This window comes from Lactuca virosa, chromosome 9 (genome assembly GCF_052849685.1).
Source record: "Lactuca virosa cultivar CGN04683 chromosome 9, Lactuca_virosa_CGN04683_v6, whole genome shotgun sequence".
NCBI classification, from domain to species: Eukaryota; Viridiplantae; Streptophyta; class Magnoliopsida; order Asterales; family Asteraceae; genus Lactuca; species Lactuca virosa.
Window position 1 is genome coordinate 243,144,253 of NC_136434.1, and position 9,552 is coordinate 243,153,804.

A 9,552-nucleotide genomic window follows, 5' to 3' on the forward strand; every position below is an offset into this window, starting at 1 on the left:
TATGATGGAAACAAGTCGTTGACCATAATCGGCTGTTGATCACTTATGCCTGACATACTAGTCGATCCAGGTCGAAACTCAAAAGGAACGGAGGGGTCACCTCTCACCAAAGACCAACCACCGGTACTGCTAACAGAACCTATCTGAAGAATGAACCTCAATACTCTGGCCTCAAACACTAAAAACCTGCCGATCCAAATGGAAATTGAAGCCCTTCACTAGGTCTGACCTCCCTTCAGACTGAACCATCCCACTACCAATCCCAGGACGATTCAACTCCGGCCCCGAACTGAGTGACCCTGCCCAAAGGAAACTACCTACCGATCTCTAAAAACATATCCTCGGCTACCTTCCAATGTTGAACACCAAATCCGAATACCGATCGACTTCCGACCCAAAAGTTGGACCGCCAAAGCTACCCTAGCACACCCGGCAATACGACTCCACAATCATTCAATCCAACCGATTTGTCTCTACCAATCACACTGTACTCACAATCACGAAGTTCGCTTTACCCCAAGCAATTACTACAACCGAAATGAAGTCACACATCACCTCCGACCTCTGTCGTCTACTACTTGCTCATTCATGTGTGTCGTGGTCCTCCTCAAGCCAACGGACCGATCCACCCAGGTCTAAAACATCAGATGGAAACCATCCCCACTCAGAATAAAACCCATCTGAAAAATCCAAATCCCAACCTGCCTATCCTTTACACAGATAGAGCCAAACTCAGAAAAAAGAGCCTGATCCGACAAAAGAATTAGAACCACTCGTATCCAATCTGATACTCAACTCATGACCCGAGATCCACAAATTTATGCACACATTACTACTCCAATCCTTCTGATTTGCGACAACACCTCCCTAAATCAAGATATAACAGTTCCCGACCATTACGGAGACCCCAGTCTCACCCATGGTCCAACCACCAGGTTCCCAAAGACTCAATAGACAAGGCTACCCAACCCTAAAAGCCCCTCTATGTCATTCTCTGACTAGTGAATGCTGCGGCTCCCCGCAGTCTTACAACACTCCCTCACTGACCAATGACTGCTACGTCTCCTAACACTCTCTCACTGACTTGTGAATGCTACGGCTCCCTGCAGTCTTACAGCACTCTCTCACTCCCCATGAGTTCACCCCCATGGTTTTCCTTGATATCCCTAAGTGATTACTCCCCACCATCTCGTTATCAAGCCATCACTATATTAAGTTCACTGAACTCATGCTCCACGGTCCAACATGGATAGGTACACACACCCACCCAGATTAAGCATACTGCTCCTGTCGACAATTACCACAACAAGGCACTTTTCCTTGATACAATTTACATCCTTGGACAATCCCCGTCTGGCAAAAATTAACTGATGGGTCCACAACTAGAAATATAGTCGCTCAATGTTCCACTTGTCGTCTAACAAACCCAAATCTCATAATAATCCAACAATTTAGGACATCATACTCGAATACCTCGATACACCATCACAGAATCTCATGATAGCTTGCCAAGACCACTGATCTTCAACTTACACAACTCGAAACCTTGAAGTACTTCAACTCATAATTTGAAGTACGGAGGAATCGTCAGTGATTGAGAACGTGTTGATGACAATCCAAAACCCCATCCTCTACTGATCAAAACCCATGCGAAACTACTCATACCGACTCTGAAGTTGATTGACAAATCAACTGCTGTCCTTCCCATAGTATAAATAACCATTTATACATTGAACAATCAAATCTTTCAGCAATGAAACTTGACCTCAACGACCCAACCGCCTCGAAACTCGAACATTGGTAAACTCGAAGAAACCCTGACCCCAATAAAATCCTTGACCAACAACTACCTGCCGTGGAGACACTAATTCTTTCTTGAGCACATACCACATGCACCATCTCACTCTGTACCTTGCTTTGTCTACCACAAGACCCAAGTCTCATATACCCGGACCGCAGATCCCCATAACCCAATTTTCTGAACCGCAACTTAAATAGATTACTGATCCTCTCAACAAAATACTCAGTTCTCCCCCACTCGGGGTTCAAACCATCGTCAATTGGTATGCCAAACAGGCTTCACTACAAACTGGCTCACCAGATATATCGTACTAGACTCTTGGAACGTACCACGATAAAACTCGATGATCTTCTAGACAAAAAAAACAAGCAACTCCAATTATTCTGAATCTCAGATGGAAACCTCGGAAACCTCCCAATGTGACTATCTTCAGTCACCTAGAATCTCATCCGGCTGCTCATGCAAATATTTCGACAGTCCTAAAATAACACTGACTCTTTCTCTGGAAATAATGGACTATCACACACTTTATTCTTTAAACCCCCAATCAGCACCCCATCGCAAAAATCGACACAGATCGGGAGACCTCACTCTTACAGTCGATTCGCAGCATAGACACGAAATTCGTCGTTTCGATATACTCCTCTCGTTTTCCTGAAACAGTTTCTTGTATACGACTTACCAAACTCAATCAAGGCATACCCTGGTCCTCGTTGGTCACAGTCCCCACTGATGAATCCTTCCCGACATAAGAAAGTAACTCAAGGCTCTCATACCACAAAAATCTTTTTGGTGCAAATATCGCAACTATTTGGTACCCTACGGGGTCTTCCTTTAATCTCTGACATCAGAAGCTCACTCACCCATCCTCCCAAAACGGAAAGCAGGAATGATATAATCCTCGACATAGAATTTTGCCATCACAAGCCATCTGCCGACCACTCAACTCAGACTGTAATCCTCCACAGCGCATCATCTCCACCTCCTCTTTGAGTCCTGCGACTCCAACTGGCACCTCACCAGTCAAATCCCTCGAGATATAAACTCAAATTTTCCTCAGAAGGCATACTCCATTTAATCTCAACCGACATGGCCCTCTGGCCCCATAATTTCTCATATCCACTCCCATTCTGAACAACCACAATCGAATAACTGGTAAAGGCGGAAACACACTCAGCTACTAATCATGGTACCCGAACCATGTTATTTCCCCTCTTCCTGCTACTTAGAACTTCTGGAATTCTCCTTGTTTTGAGTATGGGTCCTCTTCTTTCAGTAGTACGAGCCCAATACTACCTTCCACATCTACCCATACTTTCCACAAGGTTCGTCCCGAATTTCCTAAGTAACTGCTCAACCTTCCCAATTGACCAATCCCATTCCACATGCTCGTTCCCCAGCAAGTACTCACCTCTAAACAACGTACTCATCAGAATAAAATTACTCCATAGGCTCTCCTAGGTTCTCACACTTCTCTGCCATGAGCTACTGAAGAACTCACCGCAATGTGCATTAGCTATTCTAGCTAACTCACATCACGCGAGAGTTCCACAAAGCACAAAGCAAGCAGCATCCAGGCATCGAGTAACCTCCACCAGCACATGAACGCACTCTGGCATACAACTCCACTTGCTCTATCCACAACACAAAAGGCATCACCGAACTCAGGCAATCGTACCTCTCATGGATATCTAACTACCCTCTTAGTAGACTCCTCAAACTGCACATCTAGATATCCCTCCTAGATTACTCTTCGACTCAAAACTATCTCTCAATGATTTCCTGCAATGTACCGCTACTCAGCACACACACAAAGCATATAGCAGATAATGTCAATCAGTAGCATCCTCCTAGACTAAGGCATCATGAATTAGGCAACTCTAGCTCTAAATTCCTAAAATACTTAGCCTACCATCTATCATGCAACTCTAATATCTCATAAGTATCTCATCTCATAATATAAACAAGTAAGGGTATTTTAGGAAATCACCGTTCGGTCTCTGGCTGATTGGACACACCGCTTCATCTTGTTTCCTCTTAAAATATTTTGCTCATTTAGAAAATCATTTCTTTTTAGAAAAATTCCTCAAATCCTTAGTTTGAGTCCAGACATACCCGAGAGTACATCCAAATCCCTCAAACCAAGGCTCTGATACAAAATTGTAACGCCTCAAATTTCAGGACAAATTTTTCATTTTTATTTCTCAAAATATTACACATAAATTCACGTCATCACATAAGTTGTAAGTTATTATCAAGACATCATCAGAGTATCCCAAAATCCTCAAATCTCTATAAGTCGACGGATGTGTATTATCATGACTTCGCCTTCCGGGAATCTATAGAAGTACGTGAAACACATTTACACAAACACTGTAAAAACGAAGCTTAGTGAGTTCCCCAAAATATCGCACACAAATAATTAGCCTCTCATGGCTAAGGACCCTCCGGTCATGTGTGTCAGTGAGGACCCTCCGGTCTCACGGCTCGGTATAGACCCTCCGTTCATAGCTCAACATATCCACAGAATAATATAATAGCATAAGTCATAAAGACAAGATGTGTAACAACACTTATCATAGTATAAGCAAATAAGACCCTCTAGCCAATAATGTAACAAGATCCTCCGGTCATAGCTCAACATATACACAGAATAATATAACAACATAAGTCACAAAGACAGGATGCATAATAACACATATCACATTATAAGCAAATAAGACCCTCCGGTCAATAATGTAATAAGACCCTCCGGTCAGTAATGTAAATAAGACCCTCCGGTCAATACCATGAATAATACCCTTCGTTCAATAGTGTAAATAAGACCCTCCGGTCAATAACACGAATAAGACCCTCCAGTCACACATAAATTACCACACATGTAAGTATACTGAGAAGACTCGCCTCGCAAGGTAAAGCAAGTATATCCCTTACTCGAACTGTTGGTCTAGACTCCGCCTAACATATATCATATGTTTCTCTAATTAAAATCTCATAACAACATCCTGAAAATGTTAGATAAGTCTTTATAACAACCTTAGAAAAGGGGAAAAGACTATTTTACCACTCCATGGCCTCCAAAGTCCACAACTAAACCAGGACCCTAAAGTCAACGGAATCAACAATCAACTCGGCGAGTGCAGATCATGGACTCCTCGAGTCCCTTCAAAACTTAGTAAACCGCGAAAATACGAGTCAACTAGCCAACTTGCTAGCGAACTCATCGAGTCCATGCAGTGTCTAGAAGATCGGGGAAAAACCCTAAACACTAGTCGAGTTGTCCCACCAACTCTTCGAGTTCACTCTGAATCCATAAATGGGAAAACCCGACTCCACTCATCGAGTTGGATATCGAACTCGTCGAGTTTCTCAGCCATTACACATATAGCTCATTCCAATCGATTCCAATGCTCCACACTTCATATCCAGCCTCCTAGGATGAAGTTACCACTTAAAGTTGCTAACTTTACGTGCATGCAAGGCCTCATAAGGCTAAAACACCCAAAACTAGGCTTAAGAAGGGGTTTATGGCATGGAGAAGGGCCAAAGCTTGATAAAGTTGATGACTTTATGACTATGGGGACCTAGAGGAGTCTAGATCTGAAACCATGTCCTTGTGACAATCTCAAACCCGAGGTTGACTCCATAATGTCCCAAAGCTGGCCATAAACACCCCCAATAGAAGATCTAAGTATAAAGAAGTCAAGGTATTAGCTTTATACCTCACTTTGATCGCCAAAACACAGAAGATGATGGGTCTACAGCCTCCTTCTTCATCTAAGCTTCTCAATCTTCAAATCTCTTTCCAAAACTCCCTAAAAGTCACCTTTTAAGCTCTCAAACGCACACAAGAGGGTACCAAGCTCGATCTAGGGTTTTCTCTGGCTGAAATGACGATGAGGGAGGCTACAATGGATTATAAGTTCTTTAAATAGGGTGCAAAACCCTGAAGGTTAGGGTTTTCAATAAACATCCTCAATTCATCGAGTAGGCTTCATATTATGCGCGTCCTGATCAACTCCTACACGACCAGTTGGAACAGCCAACTCGTCGAGTAAGTCCTATAATATGCATGAAATCCTCGAATTTCACACCTGGGAAATTGGGGTGTTACAAAGGCGAAGGTGTGATTGTACACGAGAATTTATTAGTAGGATATGACCTTTTATGTACTTTGATAACTATGACACTCGTGGTCTTGGGATTCACTTGTACTTGATATTTGGTTGTCAACTGTGTTTTTTGGAGGTTTTAAAAATGAAAATTTTGGTCTAAAATTTGGATTGTTGGAACTGTTTTCATTGATTTTGATATGTGCCCTATCTCCACAGCTTACAAATATTTTTTTTAGTGCGAAACAAACACACCTTTCTCCTTGCCTAGACTAGAGAGTAGTAGGTCAAATTTTTTATTTAAAGAATTAATATAAGATTTGACTTCATTTTTCTAGTTTTTGTCTAGTCAAACTAATGCAACTATTTTCTTAGCTGAGTAATTGATTTATTAAGCACTACTCAATTGCTCTAAGAATCGCCAAGCGTCTTCACTCTCTTGTGTTATGATAGTGTCGTGAGACGAGGCATTTATCATTGTTTGGTTAGCATTGTCGACTACATCATAAAAGAAACGTACAAGTTGCTAACGGGTAAATTCATGATGAACGTAAATTCATGATGAACGGGTAAATTCATGATGGGGGCATGAATGCAATAATTCATTGAGGCGTTCAAAAGCATCATGAAATTCTTTATTAGGATTTTATGAAAAGTCTTATTCTTCATTGGGTTTTTTGTGAAAAGTCTTATTTCTCTGGTTTTACTTGTAGGGTAAAACTCTTTCAAAAACTTGGTTTTTAATTGCTCCTACTATTGGTAGCAAGAGTAGTCAACTAGTGCTTAGCTTTCTCTTTTCTCTTTTAATGTGAACGGAAATAAATGAAGTCTAAATAAATCTCTATTGGTTCTTGTGGAGATGATTGTATATATTATCAAGTTTATGACATATAAAACCCGTAAGACACTAATGAGTTATGGTCTTACTTCCACATGGTAGACACTAATGAGTTGTGGTCTTACTTCCACATGGTACTCATTTCCTTCGAGAAAAGTATAGGTGAAGCATCATCATACTCTCCTGGCTGAAAATGGGACGCTACAGATGGTGAGGGAATCGGTTACCTTCATTGTAATAACCTCCATTTTCATTGTTGAATCCACTGTTTGGATTTCTTTGTTATTGATTACCAAATACATTCATTGTAATCCTTCTTACTACCATTGCGGAAATTCTGATTATTAGTTGTTGTTTTTGTTTTCCTATTACCACTGTTCTGGTTCGGGTTCCAACCATTTCGACCTAGATTGCCTTGATTCAAGCAATAAATATCCCATAAATATCCTACCTTTTGTCAAAGTTATATAAATGGTCCATGTGGCTTGAACAAATTACATAAAGGGTAAATGTGTCATTTCACAAAGGACTAAACTCGGTTAACAAAAATGACTGTCTTTGCAACATTTTGAAACCACAAGGACTATCTATGCAAAAAATTATTCATAAGTACTAAAGTTGGTCTATTCTCTCAACCACAACACCATTTATGTGATTTTGTCTATCTTAATTGAATTGAGAATTATATACACATGTCAAAATCCTAGATCTTTTAGGTTACAAGACTTTTTTTTGGAGGTTAGAATATTTATGAAGAGGTTAGAAATGCCAGAGACCTTTTTAGGTTTGTATAATCTACAAAAAAAAACAAAAACAAAAACAAAAACAAAAAACGAAAAAAATTTGTGTTCTAACAATTTGTTTTGAAACACCAAATTAACTTATTAACCTACTCCTAAATAAGCACCCCGTGTCTCTTTGAGAGTTAGTCCCGTAGGCCTTTGGTAATAAACACAACCTAATATATATTTCTCTTCATAAAAAAAACTAATGTATAAAAATTTAATTTTATTGAAAAATGTATAAATATATAAGGAAAATCAAGAAAATTCCCAATATTTTGTGAATTTTTTTAAAAAAGTGCAAAATTATATTTTTTGAACAAGAAAACCAAGAAACCACCTAATTTATTCCCAATTTTTAGTTTTTCATGAAAACCTTAATTTTCCTAAAATAATACAAAATTTGTATGTAATGTATAAACATATTTTTTAAGTATTTATATCTAATTTTATGTATTTATGTACTTTTTTTTTTGAAGTTTTTATATGTATATGTTTATGTATTTTATTTATTTCAAATGTATAAAGTTTTTTTTTTAGTATTTTTAGGTATTTTACATATTTTTTATGTACTTGTATGTGTTATTTTTTATGTATTAGATATTTATGTGTATTATTTTTAAGTATTTTTATATAGATATTTATGTATTTGTTTACATATTTATATGTATTTTTAACTATTGTTCTTATTTTTATGTATTTTTTTAATGGCCCACGGTATTATTACGTATTTATGTATTTTTAAAATTTTTTAAATAGATGTTTATGTTTTTTTATGTATTTTAAATATATAATAGTATTATATTTATATATTTTAGTTAACATTTCATCAAATTTTATGTAGATAAACATGGATTAGAAAACAGAATGTTTGTTTTTTAATTAAAGACAAGTTTTCTAAATGTATAAATTATCATTTTCTTCTTTTTAATTCGATTTAAATGATTTAAATGTCAACCTACCCCACGATCTTAAACAACCTTAAACCACAAAATCCGATCTTTTATCAACCTACCTCACCATCTTAAACAACCTTAAACCACAAAATCCCAGTCATTACTCGATCTTAAACAACCTTAAACCACAAAATTTGATACTCCAACTTACCACAACTTTGCGTCAGCAATCATTACACTTGCTTCTGCTCCTGTCAGCACCTTAAATGAAAGATGTCACGTGAGTAGCAAATGGTAAATGTGACTGATATTTGTTTGCATTTATTATAAATAGGTGGTGTAAAAATACAAACCTTGTTCCTAACCAAACCACCAATTAATAATCAAACCACCAATTAATATTCCTAACTAAACCACCAACAAATACAAACTTTGCTTTTTTGTAAAGCTTTTTTGTATAGCTTTTGTTCCCTGTTATATAGTTTTATATGACTTTATATAGCTTTTTATGTCGTCCAAATTTTATATTTTAAAATGACATCTAATTTTAAAACTTAAGATTAAAATAAAAAAATTAAAAATTAAAAACAACAAAAAAACATTATAGAACCTAGGATATCAAAAAGAAGTGGATATTTCATGATCAAGTGTGTCTTCCACAATATGAATTCCACAATGTGATGGGGTAGTTGATTAGCAAGGGTACACAATATCAAAACCTTCTTAAAAAAGAACTTCAAAATGCAGTTAAGTAACATTCTGACAACATGCTTTAGGATATCAAAAACAAGCTAGAACCTAGGCACAACTCCTAGAGAATAGGACACATTCTATTGACCAAGTATACAAACTTTAAGCTACTCTACACTTAGTCAAATATCATTTATTTAAGTGGTAAAGAAAACAACCTAAAGAGTCACACCCATAACTGAATTTAATCATTAAACCACCAGGGGGTGGCATGGCTCTGTTGTTGGTCCATCCCTGTTGTTGTTGTTCTAGATGCTGGAAGCAAGAGAGACGGGCTTCATTGGTCATCGAAATCCCGGAAGAGAGAGATATTGTCACAACTGGCATTTTAGCTAGGAAATTCTATTCCTGTGTAACCATTCCTCAATTGTAA

General features: G+C 37.9%; 1 non-coding gene across 1 annotated transcript; it reads left to right on the forward strand.

Annotated features, from left to right (window-relative positions):
• Positions 1 to 6,485: 6,485 nt before the first annotated feature.
• On the forward strand, positions 6,486 to 6,589 carry LOC145141472 (small nucleolar RNA R71). The gene has a single exon (XR_013722680.1). It is a non-coding gene; the product is annotated as a small nucleolar RNA R71 (small nucleolar RNA).
• Positions 6,590 to 9,552: the final 2,963 nt, after the last annotated feature.